At 29.1% G+C, this 20,905-nt stretch overlaps 1 protein-coding gene across 1 annotated transcript in view; it reads right to left on the bottom strand.

Moving 5' to 3' along the window:
• LOC111690811 overlaps positions 1 to 20,905 on the bottom strand; it is a 74,147-nt gene that overhangs the window by 15,132 nt on the left and 38,110 nt on the right. The gene's annotated exons all lie outside the window — the stretch shown is intronic.

Below are 20,905 nucleotides of genomic sequence, written 5' to 3'. Positions count from 1 at the left end.
AAGTAAAGACAAACATTTTCTATTTAAGCAATATTTAGAGGAGATAATGAATTTGTTTTATTTTAAATTAATTTTTAAACAGAAAACTTATTTCATACGCAATAGATGACCATACCCGGCAAAAATAAAAGAAAGGATAATATTTATCACCACTTCAAAAGTAGCACTAAGTGAATTTATTTACTTTTTGCGGAAGAGATGTTTATTGTCTTTTAAAGAAGCGAATAGAATCCTATTTTGTTTAAAATTTAAATTTTTTACTGAAATTTTCTGAATTAAACCTATTTTATTTTGAAGTTGATTGATAAATACTTGTAATCTAAAAACATTATTTAAGTCAAATTAGTTGTATTCTTAAATACTACATTTCTACTTCATAATAACTTCCAAAAAAGAACATAAAGATTACTTCCTGAGAATGACTTCAGATGTAGAGAATTTGGAATAAAATAAAAAAACATCCCTCGTGCGACAACCCTGTGATAAAATCATCATTGCTTCAGGACTTTTTCAGTACTTCCATGGTGTAAATTCTAGTTCTTTTTCGTTTTTTTTTTTTGAAGACTTTGTTTATAAATATTAGAAAATGAAACTCTTATGTTAAATTTTGACTTAATTTATTGATGAAGAACAGGAGTTAGGGTCAAACATGAAGGGTTATCTTTATACCCTACATCACTATAATGTGGGGAGGGGGCTACTATGATCTTACACACTCCTTAAAGTACTTCCTGAATCCTGAGTCGATTAAACTTTGTCCGTCTGTCTAGGTGTGTGTGTGTGTGTCCATGTAAATTTTATGCGCACTGTACAGGTATTTTTAAGATAATTTGATAATATTTGGCACATACGCCTCTGTTGGTCCAAGGACGAAAGCTACTAAAACTGGTTGAAATCGGATAACAATTGTACCTTGACCCCTCATCCCCCAGTATAGAGCTTTTAAGTTCATAATAATGTAGTATTTCAATAAAAATGTAGTCTTAATGATACTGCTTATTTTTGTAATGGTCGAGCATCATATGACTACATATAAAGACCCATTGCATGTCAAAAACTCACTTATAAACTCTAGTATCATATAATTCCCGACAATAATTTTTTTTAAAATATTTTGTCCTAGCCACCATACAATCGGATTTTCCAATTTGGTTGTTTTATATCTTTATGTCTAATATACTACTATCTATCAAAAATCAGCAGAATGTGCTGATGTTTGTAACACCTGAAATTATTTATTCTTAAGTATACATTTTGGTTAACAATCGCTTTCTGATTCGGTTAAGCTCTGTCCCTGTTTATTTCGGTGCTTCGGTTCATACTAAAGCTGTTAATTTTGAAGATTGTTTGTTAAAATTTGTCAGATACCCTTCACTGGATCCAATAGAAAATAATGGAAAAGCGAGTAAAAAACCCTGAAAGTTTGAAAGATAAATTCTACATATGATGGTAGGCAGGCATGATTAACTGGTTTCCAATGACCTCTGGAAATATTTATAAATATGTGAATTTTTGTGCTAACTTTTTTTAGTTTTGTGAAAATGTTAATGTGAACAATAAGAAAAATTAGTTTTTCCGAAATCATAATTTGACGCACAACAAAAATATATTAAACTCCCGAAATCGGGCACATATGCCAAATACTATTTGTATTTTTTGTTTTATTTTACTAATGACAAATCTGCTTCTCCCCTTGGCGTATTTACCCCATTTTGGTCAGTTTGGAGGAGTTAAACATTAAGATGACATATGAATAGATAAAATTAAAGCCCTCATATCTAAATATATGAATCAAGATCGAAATTGAGAATATGTATTGTGGTTTTAATTTGGGAGAGCCTCAAAAAAGTGGCGTACGGTCTTCCTTCTACCCTATGCTACAGGATACTGCGACCCAAAGTTAAGTTTAGGTGTCGTGGGGGGTTTTCTGTATCTTGTTAACATACTCACATTGTAATTGTTTAACATCTTTTCTAAGTAAACACATGCTTAATTTTCTTTCTTTTTTATAGCAAAAACATGTTTGCTTAATGTACTCAAATATCGTCTAATTTTTTTTAATATTCTCACATTTTCTTGAATATTCAAGTCTTGCAAAAAATTACATAAATTATTTAAAAAAAGGAGCAAAAAAGAAAACAAATTGTGGTAGAATGAGTTAATATAAGAATAATAAATAAATAAATAAACAAAGAAAAAAGACTAAGAACATCAAGCAACATTATTTATATACAACAAAAACAGGAACCCAAAAAGAAACTCTTTTATATACATATTTATAATCTATGAGCATGTGTATGTAAGTGTATTGTAAGTTGTAATTTTATTTCAAAAAGTAAGCTTTTCCAATTTGTAACACAGGAAATGCTAAACAAAACAAAATAAAGTTTTTCTCTTTATCTTTTTCTGTCTATATGGAATAGGAAAGTATAGAAACAAAAACAAACATCTGTCACATAACAACAATTTAGTGCCGGCAGTTGGGATGGGGAATGTTGGCAAAATACTCATCATATATGTGACAGATATAATTTCCTTTGGAGTTAAAAAAAAATAAACAAACATCCATTGGTATATAGTAGGAGTTTGTAATGTTAGCAATTTTTGGTTGTGAAAGCTGTTTAATTTATAGCAAATATTGGACAAAAACTTATACAGAAATGTTTATATACAGAGTGACATTTATCATTCTTCAGTATTTATTATACCCTACACCACTATAGTGGGGAGGGTATTATACGTTTGTGCTGATGTTTGTAACATACAAAAATATTGGTCCAATACCCACCTTAAAGTATACCGATCGATTCAGAATCATTTTTTGAGTCGATTAAGACATGTCCGTCCGTCCGTCTGTCCGGCTGGCTGGCTGGCTGTCCATGTAAACCTTGTGCGCAAGGTACAGGCCGCAATTTTCAAGATAATTTGATGAAATTTGGACCAAGCATGTTTTTTGGCACAAGGACGAAGCCTATTGAAAATGGTTGAAATCGGTCCATTATTTCACCTAGCCCCCATACAACCGTACCTCCCGATTTGAACTTTTTATGCTATAATTACGTCAAATATTCTGCTATCTCTCTAAAAATTGGCACAAATAAGTTTTATATAAGTATAAATGATACTGCAGATTTTCGTAAGGATCGGCCTATATTTGACCCTAGCCCCCATACAAACCCCCCTTCAAAAATGACTTAAACGTCTAAAATTGACTTGTAACCATTTGTATCGCAATGAAACTCAACAAAACTAACTCTTATTTAGAAATATATTCTTTTCCCAAATTTACCGAGGATCGGCCCATTATCGACCTATATAAAGCCTCATTTAGAAATTTTAGTTTTTTATCAATAAATATTTTGGAATTATGGTAATATTCAACACACAGTGGTATAGGAAAAAAAAAAGAGGGAAATAATTCGGTAACTTCTAAACGGTTAATCCGATTTTAATGAAATTTGGTATGCACAAAAAGGAGGTGTTGTCGAGTTTAGGTTTTGAATTTGGGCCTTATAGGCCAACCAGGGGCCCGGCGGGGGGTCCTCAAATTAGGACACCTCGGCTATGTTAAATTTTTAAAACGATCCTATTTCTTCATTTGAGTTCCGATTTAAAAAAAATTTCGTATATAGAATCTCCTCTCCGAGCACTATAAAAAATGTCATCATAGCAGTAAATTATCTCTTATAGTTTAGGAGATATTCGCATTTGAAAATTAAAATTTTAAAATTTTAAAATTAAAAAATACTTTAGTTTTTTTATAATAGCGGGTCCAAATATTCCCGATTTTCGCCATTTCTTTTTTTATTCGCTTAACAACAAGTTTATATATCAAGCAGTGAAAGAATTATGTAAAAATCATGACTGAGTCCAAAGTTATAGGCATTTTAATTTAAAAAATTAAAAAAAACGATTTTTTGCCATTTTTTTGGGAAAAAAGTATCTTTTTCTTTTTAAGTTATCTAAAAAGTTTCTAAGAAGATGTATATAGAATTTATACTTTTTGAAAAGCTGACTTTACATAAAATACGATAAATGAAACAAAACCTAAAAATTTTTGATACCGAGGGGACCAGGTCCATCCAAAAAACCCTATTTTTTATAGAAAATTCAATTTTGAGCAAAAATTCTCAAATCGCATAGTCGATATCAAATTATAGTAACCTGTTTTATATGACCCAATATGTTCTTAATCATTTTGTAACGGGTTTCGATAACCCCGCCCCTGGTATGGATATAATAGGCAAAAAACCAAAAAATCCCATTTTTGGGATTTTTTAAAACTTTTTTGGGAATTTCGGGATTTCTAATAAGAAAATTCGAACTTTTTATTTAATTTTAGATTTTGAGTAAAAAAATCTACCTAACTGTAAAATTTCATCAAAAAATATTCATAAATAAAATTTTTATTGCAATTTGAAAAATTTGTATCTTCGCAAAAACTGAATAAAAAACATTTTTTAATTTTTTTAAAAAAAGTATTCCGCGAATTTTTAATTATCAAAAATTATATACAGTTTTGAAAAATAGACAAAATTACCTTTCCATTGATATATAACATGCCTACCTAATGTTTTTTAAGTGACAAATTAATTAGGGAAAACTCAACATCTTTTAGAAAATTTACCTAGCACTATTATTTTCATCCAAAACGTTAACTCTTAAATTTGTTACATATATTAAAAAAATTTCAGGTATTATTTTTTAAACTGTAATGATTTTTACCCCTATAGGTCACTTTAATAGGTAGCTTATTAAAGTGACCTATTGAGGAAAAATTCATTACATAAGGATACGTTAGACATATTAGGTAGAATATCATAACCCTTTAAAAAATAATTTAATTTAAGTACCTGTAATTAATATATAAGACAGGTTTATATCTGTTTGTAATTATTTGTAATTTTCTAACCATGGCGATCGTACTAAAAAAAAATGATTTGTGCTCCATTTTATTTGAACACTCTTCAGCTCCTTTTCAAGATAAAGTGAACTTCTTATTGAAATATATTGAAACTGCACATAAAAATAAAGTGGATAAAACTGATATATGTAAAATTGAAAATTTTATAAAATCAGTTGATATAAAACTGAAGAGTGTTCGGTATTCCATTGCTAAATTTCGATCGAAATTTTCTGATTGGCTGGATGAATGTGTAGAAGTTGCTATTTGCGTATCAACTGTTGGTGCTCCCTGTAAGCAGTATGAGGATTTGAGCTCAAAATCTAAGAGGAAAAGGTTATCAACTTCACTAGAAACCTTATCTAACGAAGAAGTTTCGGACACTTTTAAAGCAATGTTAAGAAAAGAAAAACAGCCTTTGGATGCCATAAAAATTGCAAATATTCTTCCAACCGCATCACCAAGACGACTGAAAAAGAATTGTAAAGAGTATACCCACACCATCATCTGATACAACGTTCACTGAGGAAGAAGCTATTGCGCTTATGTTGCAGCTGGGATTAAGTCGTGATAACTACATAAAGGCGCTATCTGAAAAAGGAGTGGATGTTTTACCATCATATGACAAAATAAATGAAAAGAAGAAAAGCATTATACCACCTCCTATTGAAATAACTGATCGGAAGGCTGTTATTGGACTCGGCGCTCTACTCGAAAATACTGCTTTAAGGATTGCTTCTGGCTTTTCTTCAGACCAACTACAAAAAATAAATTCTTGTGATCTTCAACTCATTTGTAAGTGGGGATGTGATGGATTATCAGCACTCTCGGAATATAAACAAATCAACACAAGTGAATCATCTTCCGAGTATAAAAGTGTATTTATGGCATCGCTAGTTCCATTAAGAATTCGAAAGTATGCTGACAGCGATTCTCCATCAACCAGTTTCGATGATATTTGGAAGAATTCGACTCCAGGATCCAAAGCTTTTTGTAGGCCAATAAGCTTTGAGTATATAAAGGAATCCAAAACAACAACGCAAGATTTGATAAATCGTATTGAAGCAGAAATTAAAAACTTGGAACCTATAACAATCGAAATAGAAAATTATTCGTTTAACATGTCCTATGATTTAAAACTTACAATGATTGATGGGAAAGTTGGAAATGCCATTACAGGAACATCATCTACTTGGTACTGCTACATATGTGGTGATAAAAAATCAGAATTTTCGAATATTTCCAAGCAAAGATCAATAAATGAGGAAACATTACAATTTGGAATATCCCCTACATGCTCGCATACGATTTCTGGAACATTTTCTACATTTAGCATATGATTTAAAGTACAGAAGCATACCGGAAAATGCAAACAAAAGTGCAAATAACAATAAGGAGTTAATGGAAATGAGAGCCAGTGAGAAACGAAGAATTCAAGAGGAATTTAAAAAGCGGATGGGATTAAATATTGATAAACCACTCACAGGATATGGAAGCACAAACGATGGTAATACCGCTAGACGTTTTTTTACATTTTGAAACTACTTCCGAAATAACCGGAATTAGTATGGATTTACTGCAAAAGGTCAATATTATTCTAATGGCGATAAATAGCAAGCATAAAGTGAACGCAACAAAATTTGGAGAGTATTCTACAAAAGTTTCTAAATTACTTTTGGAATTATATCCCTGGAAAGAAATGACACCTACAGTTCACAAGATATTATGTCATGGAAAGGTCATCATAGAACATAATATTCTGCCTTTAGGAGAGCTTACAGAAGAACCCCAAGAATCGAGGAATAGAGACTTTAAGCATATTCATCAGTTTAGCTCAAGGAAGTGTTCTAGGCAGTCTCAAAATGAAGATATTTTTAATAATCTGATTCTATCTTCTGATCCTGTTTTATCTACTATAAGGAAACGTTGGATTTGCTACAAAACGTTAGCATTTGAAAATATTCATGAATTTAAAGATTTACTTTATCTTTTAGATATGGACTACTGTGATACCGATTATTTTACAAAATTATATTAATTTATAAAAAAAAATAAATAAAGACTATTTTTATATAAAATAAATACTTGTTAATTTTTTTTAGGGATAAAGAATAAAAGATTAATCGTAAAAAGTGGCTGTAAAAATTCATAAAAATTTAGGTAGTAAAACATGCCTAACAAATGTATGGATGAAAATAATAGTACTAGGTAAATTCTCTAAAAGATGTTGAGTTTTCCCTAATTAATTTGTCACTTAAAAAACATTAGGTAGGCATGTTATATATCAATGGAAAGGTAATTTTGTCTATTTTTCAAAACTGTATATAATTTTTGAAAATTAAAAAATTCGCGGAATACTTTTTTTAAAAAAATTAAAAAATGTTTTTTATTCAGTTTTTGCGAAGATACAAATTTTTCAAATTGCAATAAAAATTTTATTTATGAATATTTTTTGATGAAATTTTACAGTTAGGTAGATTTTTTTACTCAAAATCCAAAATTAAATAAAAAGTTCGAATTTTCTTATTAGAAATCCGAATTCCCAAAAAAGTTTTTAAAAAATCCCAAAAATGGGATTTTTTGGTTTTTTGCCTATTATATCCATACCAGGGCGGGGTTATCGAAACCCGTTACAAAATGATTAAGAACATATTGGGTCATATAAAACAGGTCACTATAATTTGATATCGACTATGCGATTTGAGAATTTTTGCTCAAAATTGAATTTTCTATAAAAAATAGGGTTTTTTGGATGGACCTGGTCCCCTCGGTATCAAAAATTTTTAGGTTTTGTTTCATTTATCGTATTTTATGTAAAGTCAGCTTTTCAAAAAGTATAAATTCTATATACATCTTCTTAGAAACTTTTTAGATAACTTAAAAAGAAAAAGATACTTTTTTCCCAAAAAAATGGCAAAAAATCGTTTTTTTTAATTTTTTAAATTAAAATGCCTATAACTTTGGACTCAGTCATGATTTTTACATAATTCTTTCACTGCTTGATATATAAACTTGTTGTTAAGCGAATAAAAAAAGAAATGGCGAAAATCGGGAATATTTGGACCCGCTATTATAAAAAAACTAAAGTATTTTTTAATTTTAAAATTTTAAAATTTTAATTTTCAAATGCGAATATCTCCTAAACTGCTATGACGACATTTTTTATAGTGCTCGATGAGGAGATTCTATATACGAATCGGAACTCAAATGAAGAAATAGGACCGTTTTAAAAATTTAACATAGCCGAGGTGTCCTAATTTGAGGACCCCCCGCCGGGCCCCTGGTTGGCCTATAAGGTCCAAATTCAAAACCTAAACTCGACAACACCTCCTCTTTGTGCATACCAAATTTCATTAAAATCGGATTAACCGTTTAGAAGTTACCGCATTATTTCCCTCTTTTTTTTTCCTATACCACTGTGCAACATAAAAGTTTCTTTACAAAAAATAAAAATTTTATAAAAGTAAAAATTGTAAAAATTGTAAAAATATACTCATGGTGTAGGATATCATATGATCGGCCATGCCCGAATATACTTTTCTACTTGTTTTATTTTCAAAATCTTTTTTTATCAAATAACTTGCATAACCCAATGAAATGTCATCAAAAACTATATCGAAAAATTAACTAATTACTTAGTTCTGATTTATACTAGAATAAATATATCAACAATAAAAATTTATTTTTAAGTATAAATATATTGTTTTAGTTCATTTTAACTTTAAGCAAATTCGTTTATTGTTCGTATGGGCGTATGAGTAATGAGCATATCTTATATCAAGTATACTTACTCAATTAAAATCTAACAAAACTTTAAATCAGACAAATTCCAGAAGAGCATACTTTACTACTTTTAATAAAACATATCGTCACCTAACATGCAAAAGGGTATAACAACAATTTTAAACATTTTATAGGAGAGACTAAAAACTAAATAAAATGAAAAATACATTGTCTATTATGTTGCATTTTAGGACTTTCTGACTTATGAAAATGACTAATGTGTTGTTACGTCCTTTTTAATTTCATGTCAATAAAATTAGAGTTTTTTACAACAGACAACATGAATTTTGATTCACTTGATTTTCAATCAAAAAATTTCAAATATTTTGGCTTTTACGCCTTTTTGCTCACGATATGTATTCTTCTGATTAAATAAAGAAATAATATAAAGTTTTATAAATAAAGAGTTATATACAGATGCATATGATATATTATGAAGGTAAGAGTTACATTTTATTTGATAATGAAAGTTTTTAATGGGCGATTGGCAATGTTTGTGTGTAAAATAATTTAACTATTTAATTTCTTATTTAAACGACTCAGCAAAATTAAAACGAAGTACTTTCAAAAAAATAACTTTTATCACCTAACATAACATTTATCACTTCAAAAGTAGCACTAAGCGAATCATTAACTTCCAGTTTTGTTTAAAATTGAAGGAATATTTTTCGTACTGAATTTTTTCGAATTAAACCCACCCAGCAAAAGCTTTACTTACCCGGTAAATGGGCAAGTAATATTGGAGTAAAGTGTAAGTAGTTACCTTTTGGATGAATAACTACTTATTTTTGTTCGACTATGACTGCTTAACCGACTTTTCTGGTTTTATTGGTTTTACAGTTATTTTTTATGTTTACTAATTTATTCTCTTACTCAATGCCCCATTAAAAGTAATTTTTCGTTTTATCTCGAATGGTTTCCACACAAATGTATACATCAACATTTCTTGAAAGAACTTCCATAATCGACTACGCTTAGAAACACTAACTAATTCATTATAAGACACCGAAAAAAGTTAATGTAATTTCAATAGTATTTTAAAACATTATATGCATTTCGAATCTTAAGCGATAAAGAAATTTACGGAAACCATTTTGAAGGAAGGGTCTAAATCTTAGATATTGAAAATTTCACAAACATTAGTAATCCTCAAAAAATCCCCTATATTAGACTTTAAAAATTACTATATATTAGATTTCAGTTAAATTATTTGTAGAACATAATATTTGTTTAACTGTTTTTCTTGGAAAATGTTAATTAAGATCCAAACATAAACAAATGCATAACCTTATATATTATAACAAAAAATATATTATTGTGTTTGCCAAGTATATACACAGCAAACCCAAAAATAAGCGTTAAAGCCGTGATACACGACGTTGTCAGATCTTACAACGTTGTCAGTAAAATGTTCAGAAAATGTCTAACAATCGTCTGAACTTACAATTTTTCTTTTGCAACGTTATCAGAAAAAGCATTTCTGATAATATTAGAAGACAAAATTTAGCATTTTTTGCACATTTTAGCATTAGAAAAATATACATATTTTTATTGCTAATTTAAAAGTTTATAGTATTTGAAAAATAATTTACATCCAAAAATTTTATCCAAAAATTTTAAATATCATTTTTTTATCATCAACGAAATAATGGTTTGAAAAACTTTTAACCGAATCTGATATAGCATTTTCTTTCACCCCCGACAATTTTCTTGGCAACTCATAAATTACGGAAATTTTATATAATTGTACAAATATATTTACATTTAAGGGTAAATTTTATTTTCTCATTATATATATTTCATTAAATTCCTTTAAATCGGAAAATAAGAAATCTATGTAACAAAGTTTGAACATCACAGTTTATGGGTAATACTAGAACTTCAGATTCATCTTTTCTATTATATGGTATTGTATATTATGAAATGATTTTCTCGAAAATTGTAAGGAATGTTGTAGCCCAGTAAAATATTTTCAAATTTTGGTAATGAGTGCTGTAGGAAATGCATTTATTTCATAAATTACTTGATAATGAGTTGTCGACTAAATTATTTTTTTAGTCGAATTTGTAGCCAATTGTCTATTGCGTATGTCTTATAAAGAATTAGTTAATGTTTTTTATCCTATGATATTATCATATGTGTAGAACCATTCCAGATAGAATGATAAAATAACTTTTTAACGTGGTATTGAGTGAAAAAATAGACTAGAAAATATAAAACCAGTTTTGAATACAGAAATATTGACTAAGCAGATTTGTAACCAGTTTTTTGGTCATCGCCAAACAAATAAATGTAGTTATTCACCTAAAAAGTATCTACCTATACTTTTTTCCAATAATACTTGCCTAATTGCCGAGTAAGTAAAGATTTTGATGGGAGTCAACGGAACGCCACTGAACGGCAACTTTTAAAATATTTGACTTTTAAATCGATTAGATATAAATACATATAACAATAACCTAAGACAGTCAATTCTGGATCATCGTTGTGTAAAAGTAATACAAGCCAACACATTTTAAACTTAGAGATCAAATATACTTCTACTTTTTCACTTATACTTTTCCAAAGGACAGAGACCTGCTGATTCCGAATATGGACTTAGACCTTCTCCATCACATGGGATTTGAGGTATCATATCGTGAAGTTTGGAAATATGCAAAATGTTGCATATTATCAGAAACAAAGTTTTAACAACTGACATATATTCCTTTTTTTCGAGATATCTTCACCAAAAATTTTATGTAACTATAAATTGACAAAACCTATTTTAATGTATATTCCGATGTTTGTTTTCTATTAAAAAGCTTTTGAATTGTTTTCTGTTGTAGTTTCTGAGATATCATCCGTTTATGTTGACGGACAGATATAGTTATGTCAAAACAGAAAGTGATTTTGAGTCGACAATATTTCAGGATATTTAAATTAAAGCTATTAGAAGGGACTTTCAAATGGTATATAATATTTTACAAATAAATACGTTTTTGCGCTGTTATAACGACTTAAATAAAGTGTGCTTTTTATAAAATTTTTATCAAATCCCTGAGGTGATAGAGCATATCAGATCTAAACCTATTGAAACGTCTAAGTTTGTCTCAGGGTTTCGACATTTTTCAATTTTTTTCGGCCTGTGTTTTTTCTGCAGTAAAAAAATCCCAATTTAATCAGCTTAAAATAAATCCACTCAAGTTTTTTAGACCACCACCTAATTTTTATATACATATGTATGTATGTGTGTGATTATACATACATATAAATATTGTAGTTAAAGTGTATAATTTCAAACACTTGTAAATAAAACCAGAATGTTTGCTGGGTATTTAATAAATGTATAAACAATAAAACAATTTTCTGTCAGTATATGTATACATTCATACGTACATACATACATACATACATACATACATACATACATACATACATACATACATACATACATACATACATACATACATACATACATACATACATACATACATACATACATACATATGTATATATGACCTTGTGTATGTTGATAAGTGGTTAAGGGTGTAATGTGTTCCCAAGACTAGGTGAAAATAAATAATAGAGCAAATCAAATGTTTTTCTTTAACTTATATTAATTTTTGGCACTTTATTGTTTTTATTTTACTTTAACATTTTTGTCTTTCTTCGTTTATTTATTTATGTAAGTTGTTGTCGTTTCATAAACTAAGAATTTTTGCGCATTTGGAAGTAAATACACATTATGAGAGGTGTATCTGCAATTTGTTTGCTTGTTTATTTTTTGCTTCTTGAAAATATCGTATAAATAATATAGTAACTGTCATGGTGTATAATTGAGTAAACAATTTATTGCGTATTGTTTTTTTTTTTTTTTTCTAAGAAATTTAATAAATAAAAGCAAAATAATTTGCAGTATATTATTATTAAGACAACTTTTTTACTGACTTAAGCAATTCAAACAATATTAGTGTGATATTAGAGAAATAAACTTAGAACTTAATTTTCATAAAAAATTTGCTCTACAAAACTTTGATAAATGATTGGGAATAAGAAAATTAGTTTATAGAATATTTATTGTATTTTAAGGTGATTGAGAAAAAATCTTATATTATTAAAAAATGTCAGCTAAAGTTAGTATTTATATAACACATTACTAAAAAGATGTTAAAAGTGTGCTTCTATGTAATCGGGGCGGTAAGTAGTAGATGCTCAAATGCATGTCTAGCAAAGAGAGAACAGTGAGAGTTCTTTTACAAAACAAACAATATTTTCTAACTTCCTAAATAAGTTTTGTTTGATGTTTCTCGCAAAGGACATTTTTTTATAAATAAATTAATAATTCACTAAACATTAACTTTTGAAAACATGCCTTTAAATGCCACTATGTATTTGCATTGTTGATGCGGAAAATTGTGTTTTTTATTTTGCTGCCTCATTTACCCAAAATGTATATTATTAGTTTTATTTTCCACAATTATGTTGTTTATTCATTCATTTATGGCCATACGGTTCAGCAGACATCATTAAATCGAATTAGATACATATTCATACACATAGTCAGACATCAAATCGACATTTGAGAAAAAAAAACAAACGGCAAAAACTGTAAATTGCTATAACCTGTATAAATGGGAACATCAAGTCATCAAGTACTGTATTTCGGCCCAGCAGATTAAAAGGAGTAAACTAGCAACTACTAGTTATAACACCCTGTAGTTTAAAAGTTGTTCACTTCGGAATTATTTTGGTCTACCCTAGATCATTTTAGTGGGGATGGTATATTGGGTTTGTGCTGATGTTTGTAACACTCAATAATATTGGTACTATACCTTAAAATATACCAATCGGCTCAGAATCACTTTCTAAGTCGATTTAGACTTTGTAATCAAACTATAGGTCTCAATTTTGAAGATAGTTGAATGAAATTTGGTACATGGTCTTCTATTATTCCAGGGACAAAGCCTATTGAAAGTAGTTCAGATCGGTCCATTATTTCACCTAGCCCCCATACAACTGAACCCACCGAATACGGCTTGTAAACCTTGTAATCAAACTACAGGTCGCAATATTTTAGATTATTCAATGAAATTTGACACATGATCTTCTAAGGTACCCTGAACGAAGCCTACTGAAAATGGGTAACATCGGTGCATTTTTTCACCTAGCCCCATACAACTGTACCACCGAATAGGGCTTTAAAGTTCATACTCGTATGTCGACAACAAGCTGCAAAACCAAGTTCTATATTGGCATTGATGACCCTTATGAACTCTATAATTGTAGGGCCTCATTTGAGCCTAGCCCTTATGAAAAGCCGCCTTCAGGTGTCCACAGTTTTAATAAACAATAAATGGCTTATGTACGTATATCTGAGGCAAGGTACAATTCAACTTATATTATTATAAAATCTTAATTACATTTTACTTTTTGCAACAGGTGTAGGGTATTATATGGTCTGCCTCGCCTGACAATAATGTCTTACTTGTTTTTATATTGGTTTATTTTGCTTGTTATAAATATAGAAATTCCAAATACTGTTGGGTAATATTTTGCAATTTGAAATACCGACTCAAAATTTTAGTACAAAAAAAAAACAAACACAAAAAATCAAATATCAGCTGTCATAACAGATGTAAGAATTCAGCCATTAACATCAGCAACCAAAAATACATACGCACGTTTTATTTTAAACAAAATAGAAGGTCATTGAGATTTACGTGAGACTTTTACTTTGATGTGGCAATAGCTAAAAAAAAAGCCTAAAATACAATAACACACATACACAAAGCAAATCATCTTGAATGGCATCAGATACGTTTCCATAGTAAATACCCTGCAGTTCGGGTAGTTGTCTCAAGTTTAATATTTAGAGATTAGATATTCGGAAAAGCACTACCTATGTAAATATAAATCCATTACTTACTTCTTAAACTGCTGGTTACAAACAAAAGAAAACATTAAAAGGATCATCTTAAAATGTTATTTTTAGGAAAATGCCACACGTGTTTCTATGGGATTTTTTTCTTAAACATTGGCCCATAGAGAGAAACGAAACCAGCAATAAAATGAAAGCAATATTGTTAAGTGTTTTTATTGTAGTCCTTGATAAACTTAATCGTATATGTAATTGTGTATGTGTGTGTTTATGGAAATTTTAACGTACAAATGTATTTGTATGTATGTTTGCTTTGGTATGTTATTTTATCATTTATATCGTCCTTTTTATATTAAGAGTGTAAAAAAATCTATTTACTAAAGGTAATGTTCAACCTTTAACATTTCAAAATTGTTTTTCTTTTTTATCTGTTAGTACAAAGTGTTTTTAGTTGTTACAAGTTAATATGTATGGGTTAGATATGCTAAATAATGGTTTGTCCTGTAATCTTTTATTTATAATAATCTACTGAATGTTTATCGTTTTTTTTATCACATTTTCTTAATTAACCTTTGTTACACAAAACTTGCTCTTAAAAATGTTAATACATTTTTAGTGGAGAAGGTAGAAACTGACGAATCCGCGCGTCTAAGAGTGTACTAATAGCTCTTTAAGAAAGTACTATTAGCTCTTTAAGAATAGATGAACTTTTTTAAATTAAGTCAGAATAAAGATCCCGATATTGTTATTATTAATGAATTATAGTAAGTATACGCACAATTGGGACGAACGACGAATTTTTCGGAACGAATATTCGTCGTCAGCAATTGAACACACTTGGGTATATGAAAATGTACACAATCATTGCGTATGACGAAATTCGTCGCACGTAACGAACTATGCGATAGGTTTATTTCAATTTCTTAAGCAGACGAACGATGAATTAATTGGGGAAAATTGTTCTAAGACCAATTCTGGTAGCCCGAATTTGCTGAAATTTGGCGGTTGTGAGTGCAGCTAATGGCAATACAATATTATGTTCGAATATTCGAAGTTATGTTCGAAAATTTTTTTATGCTCTTAAAATAATCTCTGGGTCATTAAAACTAAAAATAAAATTTTCGAAAATTCGAACTTAAGTTCGAAAAACTTTTAAAGCCTTAAAAAACAGTTCTGTTGTCCCGAATTGTCTGAAATTTAGCAGTCTGAAGTACACTTGATGACAGTACAATGATATGTTGGAATATTTAGAATTAAGTTCGAAAATTTGAAGTAATGTTCGAAAAAAAATTGAAGCTATTAAAATAATTTCAAAATTGGGGCAATTCACAAAAATAAGGTTTAGTTCTTTCGAGGACAATTTCTTACATTTCCAAATTTCGAAATAATGCTCCAATAAATTTTAAAGCTGTTATAATTATTTCAAAATCGTGGAGATTCACAATAATATAATTTTTGTTCCTTTTCTTACTTTTTCAGTTACGAACAAATAAATTTTGAAACGAATTCGCGGTACGAACAATTTGATTGTGTTCCATTCGACCAATTTACGCAACGAATTTTTGTCGACTTGTTCATCGTGCTATACGAAATTCGTCGCGAATACCATTAAGTGATCTTCGAACGAAGCCCTTGTATTGGGGCTGTGACCAATAATGGGCAAATCTAAACAAAATTTCACAGTATGATTATCGTTACACTAAACTTACTCATGTCGAATATCCTTAGATATTAATGAATAAATCTGGAGTTATATAAGAGCTAAGACCAATTATGGACTTATCCGGATAACATTTTGAAGAATGATTTGTTTAAAATCAAAATATATTCACGTCGATTTTTAAAGCGAAATAATTTTTGTCAATGGAATAATTATGTTTAAGTAACTTTCGGTAATAGGCCTTATATGGGAGTTTGACCCAGCAGCACTATTTGATCCCGGAATGTGGTTTTGTCAATAAACCTTATATAAACGGTATATCCTATTATGGATCGATACGGAAAACATTTCTCAGGGTGGTTTGAATGCACTTTAAACACGTTCGTGATGAATGTTATCCCAATATCTTTATCTAGTAATGAAATATTTATGTGCTGTTACGTGGTTATCAGAAATCGGTCTGATATACTACAACCAATTATGAACCGATCCTAGAAATATTTTGCGGACCGATATATTTAAGATTGGTAATATCAGAAATCACATTACCAATCTTAAATGATGGGTGATATCGATATTTTTGGGAAAGTTATTAACAAATCTATTTATCAGAATATGTACCTTTGTATAGGGGATATGGACTTTAGTGGGGAGGGTATATTGGGTTTGTGCTGATGTTTGTAGAATACAAAAATATATGTCCTACTATAACCACCTTTAAGTATATCAATCAGCTTAGGATCGTTTTCTGAGTCGATTTAGCTATATCCGTCCATCCGTCTGGCCGGCTAGCTGGCTGGCTTTTTTTGAGTCTTAGATGAATACTTCTTGGTGTAACACAAGGAATGACAAACCCTCACCACTGATGATGAATCTCAATACTATTTTCCTATTGACCTTCCATTGCCTTCTTTTTAACCTTTTAATTCTATTCCTTACTTTAATGTATTTTTTCTTTTAACCGAAATGTACAATTTTATTTCTGTTTTTTTATCTTTAAAGCGAAAAATTTAATAAAACATGCGTCTAAATGTAAAAAAATACTTCAATTCGAACCCCTTTTTAAAAGAAAACAAAACATTGAGGTAATAAATGTTGCAAAATATTTGTTTTTATTGTTGTTGGTTGCTGTCGGTATTATTGTATCTTGGTCATAAAATATTCATGGTTAAATGTTTATTTTGTTTTTTTTTAGAACGTTGTTTTTTGTTCTTGTCTCACTGTCATTAAACGGTTTTACTTTTAATGTTGTTTTTGTTTTCCTTTGGGAGACAGTATTTTTGCACACAAGTACGATTTCATGTCGATACTGTTGGTTTGAGGAATAAGCAATTAATACTGTTAATTTATTTCTTCATTAGAATGTGCAAAAAAGAAAAAATAGTATAACAAATTTATGAGCATTTAGGGGCAATTCCAGAAGAGTAGGTAGAGTATCACCATATTTGCAAACTTTAACTTGACCAAAATGGAAGAAAATTATACTCACTAAAGAATGATACAGACTAAGATTTTGTCTTTAAGAAAAATATCTGTATCTACTACTGTCGTTACTTTATTTTTTGAATGTTCATGAAATAACAAATTAGGACGTCTCTTAACAATTGTATATATCTCAAATTTTGTATATTTAAGAAATTTATTTTACTTTTCTAAGAAAAATTGTACTTTTTTATTATTTTTAATAAATATGTAGATCCTTTAACAAATAAAACACATATTTTCCAGTAAAATATTTCTTTAAAAAATTTTATTTCCATTGTTGCATTGTATACATTCTAACAATGAATGAATAAAGAAATAAAAGAATAATAGATTAAATTAAATAAATTTATTACAATACAATTGTATTCGAAAATCTGTATTTTTAGTTGTAAGTATTTTTCTTATATGGTCTAACAAGTTATTAAATTACAAATACAACTGTATATTCTAAGAACACGTACTAACAGTAGAGAGAACGCAATACATGCTAGTTAAGTACCATATTCACATTTAACCTTACATATAGTACAAATAGTATTTAATACAGTACAATCAGTCGAATCCTTGAAGAAATATATTACTATTTACTGTTACATTTGACATATAATTATGTTTAATAAATAACTCAAATACACATATTACAATAGCATAATAAAAATGTACATAGTAAGGAAAAATTTAATCTAGACTTAAATCCTATAAAACTTGTGTAAGCTGTATTACTAACACATTTTAATTTCATTTTGCATGAAATTCGGTAGCGAATTTCATAAATATGGACCGATCCACATACAATTTGGTAGATTTTGACTCGTGAGGAACTTATATACGTGTATCACATTTTATTGCTATACTTGTATTTTTTAGCGTTAAAGAAATTTTCTCAAGGGGACCTTGTATGGGCGGGAGGGTAAATTATGGACGGATCCTTCCTAAATTTGGTAGAGATATTTTGGCTCCCATAAAACTTATGTGTGTCAAACTTCGTCACTATATTCCAATTTTTAAGCCAGTAACGAGCATTAGAGTCATTTTCATAGGGGGACCTTATATAGAGGAATGCTTTACTCGTATTTTCAAGCCAGTAATGAGTGTTAAAGACATTTTATGAAGAGGACCCAATAGGGGGGATAGGCTCAATTATGGAACTATCCACATAAAAGTTGGTAAATTTTGGCTTGCGAGGAACTTAATTGTGTTCGTTTTTATTAGCCAGTAATGAGATTTTAAGTAATATTTTGAAGGGGCGATGGGTCAATTATATTTGTTACAGTCATTTTCAGAAGGGGAGAAATCGGCAGAGTGGGTCTAGTTCATAAGAAACTTACTTGTATCGAATTTCATCGCTATACTCGAATTCTTAGGCCAGAAATGAGTGTTAAAGTCAGTCCTGAAGGGGACTTTATATGGGGGGTAGGGTCATTATAGACCAATTAAAAAATTAAATTTTATTGTTACATATACATAAATGGTTTATTTCAATTCTACTATATATGTTAAATTTATATATTCTCATTTCCATAAAACTTTAAAATTTAAATTTAAAAAGTTTTAATTAATAAATTTTTAAAACACTTTTATGTAATTTACTAAAAAGTTTAAAAAAAATAACCAAAATTAATCTAACATTACAGAAAACTATTTTATTTAACTATTCATCTAAATTTTACAAATGGATTTTGAACATCTTTTAAATGAATTCTAAATTTGTTTCAAATTGTAAATATCCCTAAATTCATTAGTTTATGTGTATGTATGTAAATATGTATGTAAGTATTTGTGATACATGTCTTTTTGTATTAAATATTCTATGCATGAAAACATTTTATAAAACAAATTTTTATTACAAAAAAAATTTCCTTTATAAATGTAGAAAGTAGTAGAACATGACATCTGTATAACATGTCAAATTAGAAATGTGTGTATGTATGTGTTAATGTCTATGGACTTAAAGAGAATATGTAAATCTAAATTTTATTTTATAATTATAAAACACTTTACTAGGTTAGTTACAGCAATTTTATACATAAACTTTTATGCAAATTATTTCAATTCTATAAAATCAGTATTTCAAAATGATTGTTATACCTGCCCTAGCAATTAAAAGTATACATTTTTGAAATTATTTATGTTTTAAGGGCTGATCCAATGCCAATTTACATTGTATAACAGGACCATAGGGAATATGTATAATTAACATACCTGGTATAGAAAACTTTACAACTTTGAAATATTTTTCATACAAAATAAACATTTTCTGAACTTGTATAACAAATTGTCTACAAATTTCTTTAGGGTTCAAATTTATTTAGAAATTTGTATCTCTACAGCAACATTTTCAATTACACAATAGCTCTGTTTAATAATGAAAAGTTTTTACTTGTTAGTAACAAATGTTACTGAAAAAGCATTCATTAACTTAAAATACTAGCAGGAAGAGCAAAAGTCAAGATCGTAACATTTTCTGTTGCTGCAAACTATCAAAATTTTATTTTATAGTAGTGAACAGCTGTTTTTATACCCCTCACCTTCGTGAGAAGGGTATATATAAGTTTCTCATTCCGTTTGTAATTTCTATAATATAATTTTCCGACCCCAAAAAGTATATATATTCTGGATCCTTATAGATAGCGGAGTCGATTAAGCCATGTCCGTCTGTCTGTATGTTTGTTGAAATCAGTTTTTAGAGGACCCCAGATATCGGCGAGATCCGAATCTTCAATAATTCTGTTAGACATGCTTTCGGGAAAAAGGGTTTGGTTTATAAGAAACTTATTTATACCGAATTTCCTCGCTTTGAGCTGGTTATGAGTGTTTAAGTAATTTTTTGAAGGGGGCCTTATCGTGCTCCTTCTCCGTGTGGTCCCTATCGTGATTTCAACAGACAGACGGACGGACATGACTATATTGTCTTAGAATTTAAAAATGACCCAGAGTATATATACTTTTATGGGTCTATGACCAATATTATAAGATACAAACGGAATGACAAAAGCAATATACCCTCCATCTTTTTTGATGAGCTTTAAATATTTTAGTAATTGACGCGACCTTGTTTTAGTACAAATAGCAATAAAACTTTTTTTAGTTTGGTAAACGACTTTAATTAGAATAAAAGTCTGAAAACATATACGAAAAACTATTTTATTACTGTTTGGTTTTGGCATTTTGATTTACTGCAATGCAATGTCTTTTTGTACTATATATATATATA

This window comes from Lucilia cuprina, chromosome 2 (assembly GCF_022045245.1).
Source record: "Lucilia cuprina isolate Lc7/37 chromosome 2, ASM2204524v1, whole genome shotgun sequence".
Lineage (NCBI taxonomy): Eukaryota > Metazoa > Arthropoda > Insecta > Diptera > Calliphoridae > Lucilia > Lucilia cuprina.
This window is presented reverse-complemented; position numbering and strand designations above follow the sequence as displayed.